General features: G+C 41.2%; 1 protein-coding gene across 4 annotated transcripts in view; it reads right to left on the bottom strand.

Moving 5' to 3' along the window:
* Positions 1 to 19,064, bottom strand: part of GSTCD (glutathione S-transferase C-terminal domain containing) — a 142,323-nt gene that overhangs the window by 58,931 nt on the left and 64,328 nt on the right. The gene's annotated exons all lie outside the window — the stretch shown is intronic.

The following is a 19,064-nucleotide window of genomic DNA, read 5'->3' as shown; positions in this document are numbered from 1 at the left end:
TGTGACTACCTGGAGGAACACAAAGGGTACTGCACCCTTCCTCTGTAAAAGACCAAAAAAAATATTGATACAGTCTTAGATGTGTACATGAAGATGTAGTCAAATTGTAGCATTCTGTTCTAATGCTACAATTTGACTACATCTTCATGAATAAAAATCAAGACAATGTGAACCATCAATTTCAAGATTTAACCTCAAAATGCTCTGGATCTTATTCCATATTGATTTAAAAAACACCATTAAGTACGATGTTTTATATTACATTTGGCTGAAAGAATGAGTTGGTTTGTCAAGTTTACTTAAAGTTACTTCTCCTGGACAAGAAAATAGAAATACTGTTTGAAATCCTAGTTCCACTGAAGTCAATGGGAATTTTGCCACTAACTTAGGTGGGGATATGATTTCATTCATTTTCTGCCGTAGTCTCCAGTTCATCCTCGTACAAATGTAATAATGTTCTTTGTCCAAGAGATTTGTGAGGGCATAGAATAACCTATAAACAATGAATCCAGAGTATATTACTTCAGATGAACTTTGGAAATAGAGTACTTATCGGTTTATTTTGTATTTTTTTTAAATTATAAAATTACACTAGAGCACCACCTTCAGGTCAGCTCAAATCATTAGACCTAATGGGCCAGATTCTAACTTAAATAACCATGGTGTAAATACGGAGTACTTCCAGAGAGTTGATTGGAATCACTGTAGATTCCAACCAGTGTAATTGAGATCAAAATCTGGTCCAATTCCTCAAATTAAAATGCAACAACGAAATATTTTGGTGATGGTCTGAATTATCTTCTGCAAAGAAACTACTTAGTTAGAGATAAGGTTACACAGGTTGCACTAAGTAATTATTAAAGAAGTGTATAGAGCTACTTGTGTTGAACAAAATGAATTAAATGATCATGAACATCAAATTAAATGGAGGTGTTAAATACAGCTATTCATAAAACTTGAACAAAGCAATCGAAGGGGAGAGGGCTTAGTGATGACCCTTGAAAAAAGTGAGGAGAAATTGTAAGCGCCTTATACTGATTTGGGAAAACAGAAGTTATGTAATTCAACAGCTAGCTTGTTCCCGCTGTGGGAAAAATTCTCATGGGGCAGAACTCTCATTGTTTGCCCCTCAGAAGTTCCTCCAAATTGACCTATTGGTAGAGGTGACAAGTATAATGGTACTTTTCCACTGAATGGTTTGACGGAGCATTCAGACTCCAAACCTGTGACTATCCAGAGACACATGCCAAAACCAAGGGCCTCTACGTGGATTTTCAGTTCCCCCTGGCAACAGAACTCCTGCAGGAACTCTGCATCCACATAGGCCCTACTTGAAACTTTCCAATCAATACCATTTGGACAATGTGGACTTCGCTCAGCAAAATTGGTTAACCAAGAGAATGGTGACAGGGTCAAAACAAGCTTATCGTATATACTCGATCATAAGCCAGTTCGTTTATAAGCCAACCCCCCTCCCCACAAGATGGATAAGTAAAAATGGAAAAATTTTATGACCCGTTCATCAGCCGACCCTATAATTCAGAGGTCAGCAAACTTTGGCTCCCAGGCCATCAGGATAAGATGCTGGTGGGCCGAGATGGTTTGTTTACCTCAAGTGTCCGCAGGCACGGAGGTAAACCTAAATAAACAAAGTGTCCTGGCACGCCAGCTGCTTACCCTGATGGGCTGGGATAGCAACTGGTGGGGAAAAAAATTTGGGGGGGGAGGAAGCTGGGGGTCGGGGGGTAACCCCTGTGACCAACCCCCACATGACCTCACCCCTAGCCTGGGACCCCCACACTCTCCCCATCCCATCCCATCCCTTCCCACCTTATCTGGGGAGGGCCGGGGAGGATGTCTCTGGCCTGGCTGGAGCTGCTCCAGCAGGCTGGGCTGCACGGCCGCAGCCTGCTCCGGCGGGCCAGACTGGGCGGCGCGGGCGCAGCATGTTCATAAGCCGACCCCCCCCTTCTCTGGTCCTTTCTTTTTTTACTAAAAAAATTCTGCTTATGAACAAGTATATACAGTACTCTGTACAATGCCCACCGGCTTTCAAGGAGCAGGTGGCACAATCAGGGCTGGCTCCTGGGTTTTGGCCGTTCCAAGCAGCCAAAAAAGCCATGGTCGTGATCTGCGGCGGCAATTCGGCGGGAGGTCCTTCGCTCCAAGCGGGAGTGAGGGACCGTCCGCCGAATTGCCACCGAATAGCTGGACGTGCTGCCCCTCTCCGGAATGGCCGCCCCAAGCACCTGCTTGCCAGACTGGTGCCTAGAGCCGGCCCTGGGCCACTGTCACAGAACAACAATTTCTCCTCCCCATATCTGGGACCCACTCACTTCTGGTGCTTCTGTGACACTAGAAGCAGAAAAGATGAGACAAACCTTGTGATTCATTTGCTTGTACATGTCTTTTATACAATACATTATAGTTTATTGAAAATATGAGTACGAATTATTGAAAATACTTTTAAGATGGATATCGGAGATTTTTGCAGGTTACTAAACTTCATAACTTTAACTTGCAAAGGTTATTCTTTAACAGGCAGAATTTTGTAGATTCTCAATTACAAATTTTAAATGGGGGAAACACATATTTTGGTTTGAAATTGTCCTTGGTTTTTCTCTCTCATAGATAACTATGTATTTTTGGAGTTTGTTGCTTTGGGCCTACTTTCTTTTCTTAGTATATAAATTATATAATATATACATTTCTTTTCTTAGCATATTTTGTCTTTATAAACATTGACCTATTCCATAAGAAAATAAAACATTCAAAGACTAGTAGTCCATATAATCAAATCTCTGGAGTTCTTAATATTTGTTAAAACTGCAAAATAGGGCGCGTTAACATTTAAAGTTTCCAAATCCCAAATTTTGTTCTCATGTAAATAAGGAAAAAACCTCCTCCAGATTTCTCTCTGCCACATCTTTTTTGATCAAACAAGTATTCTCAGTAATATTCAGTCTTCACAAAGAGAAACCCTGCCTACTGAAAAAAGTTATTCCCTTATACTTGCACAGTTTGATAAATACTATGGATCAATTAATGACAGAAAAACCAAAAGCATTCATTCTCCAGTGCTGTCATTTCCTATTTAAAAGACTCTCTTGCCAACAAGGATTGATAGATGTACAGTAAAATCTTTGTTTTTATTATCTGCCAGGTAATGAGCCATGAAACTCTGCTACATATCAAACCCATGTCATCATCTGTTGCCGCAGACTTTAAACTTTTCATTGGATGGTCTTTGTCTACATTCAGATATGTTCTAGATACATTTCAGTCATAAATATATCTAGGGAATTATTGGACTTTTTCCAAGTTATTGCTAAAGAAACCAGTATCTTGTCATGACTACCTTAACCTTTTACTAATTTATCTCTCTCTCTCTCCACACATCTATATCTATATATTCACATTTAAAAGAATGAAAGCACATATTTCTGACCAATATTATATATAAAGCTGCTATTACAACTATTCAACCTGTTATGGAGAGATTTACCATTGATATTAAAGTAATTTGTCCTATGATTTTCTAATTTGCGTAGTAAAGATTTTTTCTTCATAACTTTCTTGACAAGCAACCATAACAGAAGTTGAAGTGCCTGGATAGAAAACATCTGCTTAGTTTTAAACACAATGAAGTTGCATTTGACCTCACAAAGTCCCATATGTAGACAACAGTTTTTACCTACCACCCTAAGCAGTAACTGCATATTCTTAATCATATTCCACCAGGACCTTTGAAGTACTCTTACTTATGAACATAGTTCTAGGGTAGTCTCAGTACATACTATGACTGAAATATTTTGGAGTATCAGAATGACCATTTCTATCAAAATCAAAAAACAACATGCACACGACAATACTTGGGAAATACTGTCTGTATAAGTAATTATTTTATTTATAAAGTTCCCCTTCTTCCCCATTGCACAACAAGATCCTCCAAGCTGCTCTATGAGGACCATCACTTCTTTGGTAATAGCACAGTGTTCCTCCCTTAAAAGTCTTGACTAGCTTCAGATAACCAGAACCCCATTCCCACTAGGAGCTGGGTTGCGGAATATGGATCTGTTTTGGACACTGGGTGACAACTTGTCCCCCCTGAAGTCCATCCCAAAACAACCCACTGATTTCACTGGGGGGTCAGGATTGCATCCAGTACCTTATGTTGATTAGCTTACAGTTAGAGGTAGGGTGAAGTCAAACTTCTCAAGCGGAGTCTGGAAAGCTAATTATGTATTTCAGATCCATTTACACAATCTGAGCCAGGCTTCTGTTATATAGACCAAAAGATTACAATCAAGATCTATATTAGCAATGAGTGTAGTATCCTGCTGGGAAGCTTGAGCTTTTTTCAACCTATACTTGTTTGGAAAAGAAGGCTTGCAAGAGCATGGAAAGCAGTTGAGAAGCGAGATTAGAGTTTTGTCTAATTCATCGTATTCCCCTTGCTCCAGAATAAGCCTGGGCCTCTTTCAGCATTCTTTATGGAGACTGTCAGAACAGACCAAAAAGCTCAAAAAATCTAAGTTTGTATGGCCAAGAGGTATCAGAGTCAAAATAAATAAATATATAAATAAAATAATCAATGTCCCATAAGGTCCAAAAACACAGGAAAGGGTTTAGGGGTAGGATTTTCTAAAACATCTAAATGACTTCCTACCTTTGGTGTTCGTGGGGTTAGTGAATTAATGTTGACCAAGTGACTTCAACACCAGTGCAGAGCCCAACTTTCCAGTCCTAGATGTATTAAAGGCTTAAAGCAAATTGCTAGCATAAGCGGAAGTACAGGTTTCATGTCATCTCCTCCTGCATCAATGGGATTAAAAAAAAAAAAAAACCCACGTCCTACTGCTTTAGATTATAATATAACTGTTTTTAGTACCATTACTATTTTCCTATTTCTCCATGATTCAAGGTGTTCACATATGGGACTAGCTCAATTTCCTATTTGTTTGTCTTTGCTGTTGAATACTTTAAAAATCAAAAAAGACTGTGAACTCCTTCTGATAGTGCTATGGGAAGATGCCAGAAATTTGACATGAGCCAAAAATTTACTTTTCAGAAGCTATTCCAGAGCATCTGGTCAAGAGTGTTCTAAGTAGGAAATAATTAATACCACCCTCACTAAAAAATACTGAACACACAGTAGTCTGGCCTTTACTTAGCATAATTAAAAGCTTTTGAGTAACAAAGACAATTTGGAACATATTATGAATTGCTCATAATAAAATACTTATACAAATTTGATACGTTCTTACAGCAACATTGCCTTCTCCAAAACTACGGATTAGAATTCTACACACACACACAGTTTAAAACCTCACTTTCAGGAAGAGCCAAGACAAAACTCCTGACCTGTCTAATGTGGGATTGTATCCAGTTCAAGCAATGCATTCATGCTTCTTAATGTGGAAATCTAAAAATACTGCAACTGCAGATGAAATAATAAATAACTTTAACAAGCAGAAGAGCTCTTCTTGATCTCAGACTTTGTCATAAATGATTCAGAGTTTGAAACAAAATCTGTCTCTGAACTTTTAAGAAAGACCAAGGTAAATGAAAAAAAGTGTATGTGCAGCCATTTGTACAATGCTTGCATTTACAGCATCTATTACACCTACACTTCTAGCATAAGCATCAATTTACAAAGTATATTTTACATACAAAAGGCCTTGTACTATGAGATTTGTTTTACTTCAGTAAAATGCAAAATATGATTCATAAACTCCTGACCAAATCTTAATAAACAGTCCACACAAATCTATTGATATTGCACAAAACTTAATGGTAACTAGGACTTTTCAACAGATATAAACTCATGCCAGCTAGGAATACTTTCCAAATACGGAGAATTAAATTGCAATATGAAGTCTTTTGAAGCAAATCTTCCCACCTCTCTCAGAGAAACAGGCTAATCTTTAAAGAATATAAATCTTTTTAATTACTGTGATTATATATGTCTCTAGTAAAGAGTCAGGACAACTACATGTGATAAAAGTAAACAATAGCTTTACAAATAACTTCCTTTTTCAGGTGTTTAAAGTACTAAAGAAAGTAAAGAAGGAGTCAAATAGAACTTCAATAATCCAACAAAGACCCCAGCAAAAAAAAGGGTTCACTGTTAAATAAAAATGTTCTGACAGTTCAAAAATTGCTTTGGATTATCCTGTTTCTTTTATTCTGAATTGGGGAACCTGAAAACCCTCAGAAAAAGTACTTATTAAGCTAATATTTATTCATAAAACTATCCCAATGTTATATACATACTGTACTTATCAATCAATTGTAGTGTTTCATAATGTTTTTGCTATAAAAAAAATTTATAGTTCACTAAAACAATAGAAAAAATCCACATTTTTTCTCAGGTTAAGAATAAATTCACATCAATAATTATTTGATAGCCTGACATGGTGTAATCCTGTTGAACAGATGATAGATCGTGAAACATGTTAATATGGTAGGTATAAGATTATCACAGCATACCCAAGTCACACAAATTACAAGTTCTCTGAACTATGATAAAAATTCTCAAACTCCAGCACTATATGTAGAGCCCTGCGCAGATATAAAATTTGTATCTGCATCCGATCCACAAACATGGTCTGTGGATATAAAGTGGATAGCCGCAGATCTGGAGGGCTGTAGATATAGAATTTGGATCCGCATCCATCTGCGATCCACAAACAGGGTCCGCGGATATAAAGTGGATATCCGCAGATTTGCAGGGCTCTACGTATATGAGAGCCTGATCATGCTCTCAGTGAAGTAAACTAGAGTTACACCACTGACCTCAATGGCAGCAGGATTAGGCCCTGAATTTCTCAAACTGGGGGTCAGGACCCCTCAGGGGGTCGCGAGATTATTACATGGGGGGTCGCAAGCTGTCAACCTCCACCCAAAAATCCGCTTTGCCTCCAGCATTTATAATGGTGTTAAATATATTGAAAAGTGTTTTTAATTTATAAGGGGGGTCGCACTCAGAGGCTTGCTATGTGAAAGAGGTCACCAGTAAAAAAGTGTGAGCCACTGAGCTAGACCCATTAAAATGTCGCATGTCCTTTGGGGAGTTCTTCGTCTGCGCGGATGTTGTTTTCCATTTATCTCTGTATTAACAGCTTGTCATCCAAATAGATCTTTCTGCCCTCTAGTGGCTTGTGACGATGTATAAACTACAAAAGTTACATTCCCCTGGCTCATGGAAACTTAAAAAAAAAAAAAAAAAAAAAAACCACCCTTAATTTGTCATTCAGCTTGAAGCAATTCATATTTTTCTCTCTCTTCTATTTAAGAATATATTGTGCACAGCTGGACACTATAACAACAGGGATCAGGAAGCCTGATGTCTTGATGCCTTTTCTAAAAAAGGACTGCTTCAGGCACTATAGCAGAAATACAGAGAATGACTACCCCTCGGATAGCTGTTGCACTGATAAATGAAAGAATTACATGAATATTCTTGAGTCTACCACATCATATGGAAAAAATAAAGTTTAAACAAGCCAGGAAAAAACTGCAAAGAGTTAAAGAAAAAAATCTTGATTTAAGGACCTTTTGTGCTGGTAATTAAATGTCGCAATACCTAGGGTGATGAGATCACTGACGGGAAATATCGGGACACCGGGGAGGGGGGAGAAGGGGGGATATCGGGACGCGCGGGGGGGCTGCTGCCTTCCCCCCCCCGCCCCAGGGCACATGCGGCACGTTCCGCCGCCCCACAGGGAAGAAGACGCTGGAGCGAGAGGCGCGGGGCTCTGGACCCCGGCAGCGGCGGGGGAGAGCGGCTCAGGGCCGCGCGAGTGAGCACATAAAGTTTAGCGTCTGGGGCGGGGGGGGGGGAGACCCTGGCCGGCTCCTCGCCCTGCCCTGTAGGGGGGTAGCGTCCCCGCCCTGCGTCAGCATGTCCCGCCGGCCGCCGTAGGCCAGGTAAGGAACCGAGTCAGCCCTCCCGCCTCCCCCCAGCTCCTCAGCTGAGCGGCATTCCTCCTCCCACCCAGGCTTGCCGCTGGAATGGCGGCGCAAGCCTGGAGGGAGGGGGTGGTGGCCGGCTTCCAGTTCCTGTGGCTTGTGAGTACGGGCACCGGGCGGGCAAGGGGGCTGCTCCCCTGGGAGGGTGACGGGGGGGCTCAGCTGAGGAGCCAGGACGAGGGGGGAGAGGGCAACTCGGCTCCTTTCCTGGCCTGTGGCGGCCGGCGCGACATGCTGGCGTGGGGCGGGGAGCCGGCCAGGGTCCTGTCCAAGCCGATAAACTTTACATGGCCACTCATGCGGCCTCGAGCCGCTCTCCCCCGCCGCTGCCGGGGTCCGGAGTCTCCCCGTCTACCTCCTGGGGGAGCAGCCCCTTGGCCAGCCCCCCTTGCCCGCCCAGTGCCCGTACTCACAAGCCGCAGGAACTGGAAGCCGGCCACCACCCCCTCCCTCCAGGCTTGCGCCGCCATTTCAGCGGCAAGCCTGGGAGGGAGGAGGAATGCCACATGCATGGGGAAGAGGCGGGGTCAGGGTGGGGATTTGGGGAGGGAGCCAATGGGGGATGGAGGGATGAGGGGGGCAAGAGCCCTTCCGGGAGGGCAAAATTGCTTGTTTGTCCAGTGTCCCAACCGCACATTGGTCGGGATGCGGGACAAACAAGCAAAGATCGGGACAGTCCCGATAAAATCGGGACGTCTGGTCACCATACAATACCAGCCTGTAAATGATGGGTCCTCATGAAATGACCACAGCCAGAAAGTGTCACTGGGTGACACAGAATATTATGTCTAGAAGAAAGGAAAGTCAGAATAATTTTGGGTTAAATTATACAGTAGTTAACTCCAAAACATCAGTAAAACTGGATTTGAAAATCTGATGAATGAATATAAACAAAAATCCTCAAAAAAACAGGAAGGCTCTTTATAGCAGTAAATATCACGGCACTAATGGAAAACAGCCATGAAGTGGGCAGAATAACTCATTTAAAACGAACAGTGCTAGTGCAACATTTTGAATTAAATTATACAGCATCCAGAATACTCAGGTCATTACTACATCACAGCAGAATGTAAAGGAAATTAATGTTCTTAACACTTCAACATTTTTAATCAGATAATAAATAGTATATTCCAAATCTTTTGCGACAAAATAAAGATAGACATTAAACATAACAGATTTTTATCAGCAACAATAATATTCAGGTACTTGTATGGTCTTAATCACCAGTATCTGAATACCTCATGCAAGTTACAAAGGAGCTTAAGTAAAATATCTAAGGTCAAATTCTGATCCTGAAGTGGCAACACTCTCATTGACTTCAATGGGGCCAGGGTAACAGCCAAAATGGGCAGAAGGCTTTAAGGGAGTTCATGCCCCCATAAGAGGACACCCCATTCCTAAAGAATCAAACTGTATGTTAAAATTTTATTCCACAGTTTAAAAATCCAGAAGATTATAAATATATCCCAATTAACAAAGATGTGATTAAAGGAATCTTGAACTATACAGGATATTTAGATAAAAATCAGTTTCCTGTAAGCTGGAAAGGCTGTTACATGATCATCAAACTTTCAGAAGAATGCTCATACCTACTACTGGAAAATGTCTTGATGGCTGATCTAAGTCTAGGTCAGGTAGCCTGGTACAAGGTAGAAACTAGCAAGGCCTAACTACATAATCACTACAGACAGTAATCACTTCCCAGACCATTTGCCCATTCTGCCACGATCGCATGCTCCTGTCTGACTCGGAAGAAACAGCTGATCCCATGCAAAGGCTAAATCCATAGTGGGCAGGCATTAGGTCCCTGGGAGCCAGTTAGAGGAAAGCTGGAGAAGGGGATACACTGGATGTAAGTGAATGAATCAGAAGTGATAGAGGATGTATTGTATGCATGTGTGTATGCACTTGGTTAGGGAGCAAGCCTAACAACTGGTGCCTTCATTTGGCTTTGTACATACTTTGCCAGTGAAGTTCAGATCTTTTCTAATTATGAGCTTTTCACTTTTTGCTGCATTTGATGGAAGTGCAGTTCTGAAGAAGGGAAGGCAGTTGCTGATTTTGTATGAGGACCTTATGGAGGAAGTAAGACATGAACAGGACTGTGTCTTTGTAGTTCTTAATACACTATTCCAGCTGGACGGCATATGGAGCCAACACTATGAAATTACAGCATTGCAGCTGAGAACAATCAAAGCTTTCCATTAGCAGTGCACTGTCTCCTTAAGAGTAGGTTTCTGCTCTGGGTAAAAAGACCCAAAAAGGTATGTTTCACCACCATTTTTCTACAAGTTTACACACCATGCCACAGCACTATCTCTGCATGCTGCCTTTTGGCTGTACCAAGGTAGCACCATGTTAATGGAGTTGGTCTCACTGTTTTCCGGCTCCATTTCACCTACCAGGCTGTCATTATATTTCAACCATACTTAGCAGAAGACCTCTTTGCAGAACAGATTTGTCATTTTCCCTGGTCTTGGCATCTCCAACCATTAGACTCCTGGAATGAGTCTTTCCCTGATCGCTATCCTCTGCATCAACTGAGTCAGTTTCTCTCTGCATTACAAAAGTAGAACTAGGCTAGCCAGAAAACCACCTTCCTCTAGATATTTGGCTTAAAAGAGACCTTACAATAACTGTATGAGTACATTAATTCGAATAAGTATGAGTACTCATTCAAATAGTCACATTTTGGGACATAGCGCCTTAAAAATGTGCAAGGAACAATGCAATTTAGAGTATGAAACATATAAACTTGACTAGGGGACAGAGAAGGACAACAAAAGGCACCAGGCATGCTGGAATCATAACAGTACTATCCAAAGGAGGTGAGGAAGAAAGTTTTAAGATATTTCATTACTCAATCCCACAATATACATGTCAAATATCTAATATCAAATCTAAAATTAAAGAAAAAAGATATTTCTTTATTATATTTTCCATATTATATTTGCTGTATAGTATGTCATGTTGCCCTAACAGGTGGAATTGCAATGCATGTATTTAAGGTGAGAGATCAGGTTCCCGTGAGAACCTTAACTCTGAATTTCCTCACTGTTGTGACTAACTTAACCTTATACTAATATAGGGATTTTTTTTTTTCCCTGTATGCAAAATCCAGGTGTATGTACTTTACTGACAAACAACCAGGACTAGTTATTATCCTGGGAGAAAACCTGAAAAAGTGCTTCCACAGAAAAGGAAATGTGTCACTTGCACAACAGGAACTGAAGAAATGAAACTCCAATAATGAGAAAGCTTGAATAATTCAGAGTCCTCAGAAATGCCAGCAGCAGCTAATAAAAGCATCACCACATCATCAGGGACTAAATAAAGAAAGTCATCATTCAGTAAGAAAGGCAGCCACCAAAAATGTGAAAAATATCTTTCTTAGCAACTAATCTAGAAATACAATACACTGTGTACAAAAACACTGAATAAATTAAGTGAATCCAAGGCTGGAGATAAATAGACTATTTGTTTAACATTTATCATATATTTATGAGGAGGATGTTGAAGATAAGAAGTTTATGAACCACAGCAAAGACTGGGCTGTAGTTTATATATATATATATATATATATCCTGGCTATCTCTGATGGATGAGCCCTCCCAGTGAAGATCATACCAAAACTTTATTTCAATTGTTCTAATCATGTCTACACATTGCAACTCAGTCTAAAATCTCAGGATGTAATTTCAGTTCTGCAATGAATGATAATAAGAATATTGTTTAAGAAATTCCAAAGGATTTTAGAGCAGATTATCTTAATATTTAATGAGTCCACCGACTAAAACCTAGTCCTGCAAACATTTAAGGACATGCCTAACACTGACCCAAGGACCTCCTGATGCCAACTGGCAGAGGGCACAGGGCAGTGATACTCAATAGGTGACCCACAAGCCAAATGTGGCTTCCTGCATGGCCCACCAACTCACCTTAAAAAAACAAGGCAGCTCCTCACACCTCACAGCACAGCCCACGTGGACAAACTAACCTGGATGCATAAAGCGCCTGACGTTGCTGCTCAACCCCCACCCCATGAATATCTCTCCATGCCCCCTAGGTACATCCCTGCCTGCACACAACCCTTAGCTACCCCATCCCTGCACCCTGAGCTACACCTTCCCACCACACAGCCCCTAGCTACCCGTCTGCTCCCTGAGCTACCCCCTTTGCACACAGCCCCCACCCCCCCCCCCCCTGCCACCCCCTGAGTGTTTTTCAAACTTTTTTAGCGGGGCCCCCCCCCCCCCCCACCTTGAATTATAATTATTGGTTGTACCTCCCTCAATCCAAACTGGCTGCAGGGCCAGCTCCAGGCACCAGCTTAACAAGCAGGTGCTTGGGGCGGCCAAGGGAGAGGGGCGGCACCTGCGGCAATTTGGGGGTGGGAGGTCCCCCACTCCCTCTAGGAGCGAAGGACCTGTCGCCGAACTGCCGCCGCCGATCGCGTCTCCCTCCTCCCCCCCCAATTGCTGTCGCCGGTCGCGATTGTGGCTTTTTTTTTTTTGCTTGGGGCAGCAGAAATGCTGGAGCCGCCCTGGCTGGGTAGCCTGCTGAGATGAATTAGGGGTTGGAGGTTGTGCTCCCTCCCTGGGCCCTGCTGTACGGGACTGGCCCGAGCCCCACTGGGCCCTGCCCCGACAAATACAGAAGTCAAACTATGCATATGCCCACCACCCAGGGCTGACAACCTGAGCCCTGCCGTCTGGGGCTGAACTCAAAGAAAGGGCGCCAAAATATAAGTTTGCCCAGGGCCCAGATGTGGACACCGCCCATTTTTTCATTAGTGATGGACACGAAGCAAAAAATAAATGTGCATGTGAGTAAACGGTGCAAAGTAGACAGTGAAAAACAAGTTTTTAACCCAAAATGAAAAATGGATTTTCTTTTTATTATGCCACCCCATTTAAAAGAAAAACCTTTGTGTTTAATATGCCAAACCACTGTATTCATCTACAAGGTTGTCAATGTGAGGTACCATTTTGAAACAAGCACAGTAACTGCAATGTGGCCTAGCCTCCTGGCAGCATTGCAAGACGTGACAAAATTGAAAATCTGAAGTAGTCTTCGGATCTCACTTCAAATGTCGTTCTCACAACATCAGCGACTGTTCAGGAAAAAGCAACAGCTGCTTCTCTTTGGATAATGTGGGGCTAGCTAAAAAGAAAAAGCCTTTCCTTGTAAAGGAGTGCACACTGGAAATGCTGGAGGAGCTTTATGCCGGAGATAAAAACAAAGATGACATTGTGAACCATGTGAAGTAAGTTCTCCTGTCCATTTCCACGGCAGTGCAAATACTGGAGCTAATTTACGAGGATTGTGTGTCGACATCACTTTCCGATTTAAAAAACGCCAAAAACATGCCTCTTGCAGGGGACGAATCAAGCTATTTAAGTGACACTTCCCACTATCGCTGTTTGTTAGATTTTATGATGGTGAAATTTTCAAGGAAGAATTTTTGCACTTAATACCATTAGAAATCTACACCACAGGAGAGGTCATTTTAAAAAAGGTAAAAGGCTTTTTTGAAAAAAATGGTTTAGATCTGCAGAAAGTAAACTTGCTTGTTAAAGACAGAGGTCCCTCCATGACAGGGAAAGAGAAGGGCTTTGCTTTACATATGGCAGCTTCATTAAATACATTTCACCACATCATTCACCAGACTGTCCTGTGTGGTGAATTGTCTGGAGACTTGAAAAAAACAATAGGTATTGTGATGAGATTAGTGAACTATATATGCTCAACTTCTAGCTTGCAACATTGTCTTTTTAGAACTCTTTTACAAGACATTTCAGCCAAATACAGTGACCTGTTGCAGCACAACACTCACTGGTTAAGTAGGGGGCACATGTTAGAGATGTTTTGTGCAGTTCAAAAAGAAATAGAATTTCTTTCAAACCACAAGACCAACAAGGCTTGCGAGTTCCTGGAATTTTTAGGAATGATGTCCCCTCTATGTCACAGGTAGCTTTTCTGTGAGATATTACTGGTCACTTGAATTCCCTCTTCTTGTAGCTTCAAGGTCATGCAAGCAGTCTTGGGGATCTGCTTGAAAAATTTTGCCCCCTTTCAGAGGAATCTTGAAATCTTTCAGACAGACTTATTCAGAAAGATGTTGCACTTTCCCACACTGTGTGTTGTTGCTACAGATGATACTTCGATGAAACCGATGCAAGATTCCTAAACACTCTGACCAAAAACTTTAACATGCAATTTGAAAATTTTAAAATTCCAAAGGATTTGCTTTTATTTGTTCGTGATCAGTTTGTTGTCTCTGCTGATGGACCTTGCCCTTCTGAAGCAAAGAACATTCTTGATTCAATTGACGAGGGTGCCTTTCAATTAGAAACTATAAGGCATCAGAGCTCAGATGTCTTGCGAGCAAAATTCAGAGAAGTGGGATTTTGTGATTTCTGGACTCAATATGCTGACCAGTTTCAGAATACTTAGAATCTAGCCTTCTATCTATTAACTATGTTCAGATCAAAGTACCTCTGCGAATCTGGGTTTTCTACCAAGAATATTATAACAAAACCAACACCACAATCGCCTGACAGATAAGCATCTTCACCTGTGCATGCACCTTTCCTTGACCTCCGACAAACCACTCTTCACAAAGCTTGTCAGAGATCATCAATGTCACTTCTCCCATTAGAGATTGCCACAAACAAATAATAATGTTGTTTTATAAAATTTGTTAAAAGATCAAAACACTAATACTTATGTTACAGTCAAGGTCTTTATTTATTGGCAGATGAACTTTTTTTGGGGGGAGAGGGTCAGCCTTCTGGGCAAATGATCCACCTCTTGTCATAAAATTCTCAAATTGGCCCACGGTAGATCTAATTGAGTGTCACTGCCGTAGGGGTATATGGGTTACAGGGATTCCCAGGGCCTGGAATTTACATTATAGGTCACCAAAGGGTGGTATGTAAGGTTTCTGCTGAAAGTTTGTGTCACACAGGCTATCATAATCTTTGTGAAATGTGTGTGTGGATAATATGTAAGGAGATATCTATATATAGGGAAATTATGTTCTTAAGGCCTTGTAGTTAAAGGCAAGTCACACACAGGTAGTGTGCCTTGAGACATTTCTCCAAACGGAGGCGGGAGACACTTACCCTCCCTAGCTGACCGTTGTGTAATGTGTGTCTTACAACAGAAGTCTATTAGCATACTGATTTAAATGCTAATTAGTAGGGTTACCGTATTTAAACATTAAAAAAAGGGGACACTCCACGGGGCCCTGGTCCCGCCCCTTCCCCGCGCCCGCCCCCAACTCCGCCCCTTCCCTGCCCCCAACTCCGCCCCTTCCCCCAAAGTCCCCGTCCCAACTCCGCCCGCTCCCCTGATCACCCCGCATTCCCCCTCCTCCCTCCAGCCACGCGAACCAGCTGCCCGAGCGCTACGGCTTCACGGTTTGCCAGACAGCCCCCAGACCTCCAGACCCTGCGCCCCCGGCCGGGCGCTTCCCCAGCGCAGCCGGAGCCTGGGAGGTCTGGGGGATGCCCGGCAAACCGTGAAGCCGGTAGCGCTCGGGCAGCTCCGCTTTTCAGCAGAGCTGAGGTGTCTGGGGGGAGCAGCAGCAGCCGCCGCCACAGGGGAATCCGCCTGCAGCTCGCAGCCTGCCGGAGCCGCTCTAAGGTAAGCAGGGGACTGGGGCAGGGATGCCAGCAAAACAAAGCTGGGAGTATTTTCCCAGACATGTTCGACTTTTTGGCAATTCCCTCTGGACGGGGATTTGAGGACCAAAAAGCCAGACATGTCCGGGAAAATCCGGACGTATGGTAACCCTATAATTAGCAGCTTGTGGGGAACTTCAAAAGAAAATTTAACAGGAGAAGAGGGTCACCTTTTTTTCAGGTGAAGATCAGAGGCCTTGTCTGGTATATCTGGGAATGCAGAAAGACACCCTGACATCCTTTATCTGCGGAGAAAATCTGACAGTGAGCTTAACTTCATGAGAGAAGGGTTTCAAACATCCTGGTTGAAAAAACACTCTGAAAAGCATTTGGGTTAAAGAGTACCTTATTAGACAAGCAGGCATTTTGTTACTTAAGTTTAGACACTGCAATGCAATTATTATTTTGTTTTATATGTAACCAGTTATTGTCTTTGCTATCAAATGAATCTCTGACTTTGTTAAGTAAACTTACACTTGTTTTCTCCATAAACATATGTTAAATGGAGCTACGTTCTAAGATATGACTAAAACTGCAGTGTACTGTTCCTTTGGGAACAGCAGGCCTGGTAATTCTGTGAGTGTCCAGTGGATAAGGAGCTTGGAGGGGGGGGGGGACACTTGGAGGACTCAGAGGTGGAGTATGCCTATCACTAGTCTGCATGAGGGATAGTGAAGCCCACTGGCTGGGAGAGTCTGGGAGCTGACCCTTGTAGGTACACAGAAGGCCCCCTCACTCTAAGAACACGCGGTAGCGAGAAGACTCATAACCCTGGGTACCCCTGGGAAGCATCACAAACATTCACTGCACATGTCAGTAAAGTTATGTGTGAACAGGATTGGAGCCTAAATTCAAAGCAACCAAAAAGTGTATTTTCTATAATTTTAGAAACAAGCATTTTTTACTCTTTTAGTTTTAACAGAAATGTGAGATAGGCAACAAACATGGAAGTAAGTTATTTTTACTGAAAATATGAAATGTAAAATAATAATATAAATATGAAAGGGTTCTTTACAACACAAACATATTCATTCTAAACCATCCAAAATGCTACTTAAATTGAAGTAATAATTGAACAAACTTAAGACCTTATATTGTAAACACTTAGGTACATGAGTAAAATTCCATTTTATTCAATGGGATGACTCATATGAGTAAAATTATTCATATGCATAGATATGTCCACGATACAGCCCAGGAACTACTGCTGAACAAAGTTTAGTATATATGATATATCAAGTACCTTTTGAATAGTCCCCACCCCACTTTTTTGGAGCATTCAAAGAAAGAATAACATGACGTGTATATATATATAATTATAAAATTACATATACATATAAAATTTCACATAGAAAAAGCTATGCAATTACCCCTACCTATGCAGGATTATTTCCTAAAATATGTGCTCTCTATAGCTTTAAAATGTCTCAAATGACTGGATTTCGTTGGGAGAATATCATATTCCCATGTCTTTGTTTAGTCAGGCTATTCATTTTTAGCTCTTTTAATCTTTCATCATAAGTAAACCTCTCCAGATCTTTAACCAACTGGAGGCAATTCAGAGAACAGCAACAAAAATGCTGAATATCTTTGAGACTGACATGCCCAAAACTCAACACAGCATTCAGGTGTCCTGTTCGCTAGGTACTCTTCTACCAGCATCACACAGAAAAGCACTGATACCATTGCACTAGCTTTTTTACTGCTACCTCATATTACAAACTATCCACTACCACCCCTTAATCTCTTTTTGGCATGACACCATTGCTATCCAACTATCTCCTTTCCACTGATTATCTGGATTTTGGATTATTATTTGTATTACAGTAAAACCAAGGGGCCCCACGGCCAGGATTCCATTATTTTAGGCACTGTACAAACAGAACAAAAAAGACAGGGCCTGTATTCTTTTCTAGATGTTCCTACCGCATTTTTCCCAAGCTGAAATCTCATTTTGTTATTTACGGTCCATATTTCCAACTTCTCTAAAGCTCTGGATTTTTCTTTTCTTGCTTGCATCACTACTGTTTGTCTGCATCTATGAATTTCATTAAGATGTTCATTAACCCCTCTTCTGCACTACTAATAAAAATTTTAAACAAGAACTGACTTAACTCAGTCTTGAGTCTGTCATACATTGGCCAAACTTCTCAGATCAAGCCATTACCATTTATCATTATCCATTATATAGAATTCTTCAGCCATTTTTCAGCCCACATGACATTATTTAATATCCAAGCCCAGCTGAATGTATTTTGTGAGGAAGTTTTCATGAGACATTATATCACACACTTCACTGAAGCCTAGTTACTATTACTGTATAAGTGCATATGTTATACATTACATCCACAGTACTGCATTCCTTCTGTCCACTATTTATAATTTCATCAGATTGTCTAGCATGAGTTCTTCTTAAAAACCCATACTGCTTATTGCTCATAATTCCTATGACCTATAGCAGAAGTAATCTTAAGGGGTGCTGAAGCTCAGTACTGCCCATTGAAACGAAGCTGTCAGTGCTCAGGGCTTTTGAAAATCAGGCCCTAGATTTTTACAGATTTCTTTTCAATATGTTCCATATTTTACTAAGGACTGAAGTTAACACTTTAAACCTATAGAACAAACTATTTCTGTACTGTTATTACAATACAGTACTTTAAGACTAAATTATCTTCTATATATAACAAACTGTAATAAACAAAACCTATTGCATTAAAATAATCCTAAATCTTCATTCCAGGTTCTCCAACAATCTTTCCCCAGCCTTATCTCCAAGCAAGTGATGCTGTTACTATCCCCTTAGAAAAACAAGATCTACTATTTTATCATCATTTGCATTTTTGATTGCACAATATTTTCCAATTTTTTTGCTTTGTTTTTAATATGAAAACCAGACACATCTATTCAGTGGCAGATGTGTCCTAAAAGATACAGTATAAAAGAGAACATTCAAGGAGAAATTTTCAAAAGCACTTAAGGAATTTAGGAGCACAAGTCCCCTTCAAAGTCAATAGCATTTGGACTCCTAAATCCTTTACATGCTTCTAAAATCTACCCTGAAGTTTCAAAGTGAGAAAACATTTAAAAAAAAAAAACTTTACAAATGAAAATGCAATTATTACCATCCCCACTCCCTCTAAAAAAAAAAAAAAAATCAATAATTTATTGTGAAGGAAGTTTGTGGGGGGTTTTTTTTCCCATAACTATTGTGCTTGGGATATAAATTTTAAGAATCCTCATTCTGACAGGAAAACTAACTCACAATCACTATGCCAAGAGCTAATCATTTTATTGTGTTGTAGTTGTCTCTGTATGACAAAGAATTGCATTTTCTGGTGCTCACATCTAGGCATGTATATTTGCCAAACAGCACTAATAGTGAGTAAAAAGCAATACACTGTA

This window comes from Trachemys scripta, chromosome 5 (genome assembly GCF_013100865.1).
Source record: "Trachemys scripta elegans isolate TJP31775 chromosome 5, CAS_Tse_1.0, whole genome shotgun sequence".
In the NCBI taxonomy this organism is placed as follows: domain Eukaryota; kingdom Metazoa; phylum Chordata; order Testudines; family Emydidae; genus Trachemys; species Trachemys scripta.
Note: the sequence above shows the minus strand (reverse complement) of the source record. Positions and strands in the feature narration are given on the sequence as shown.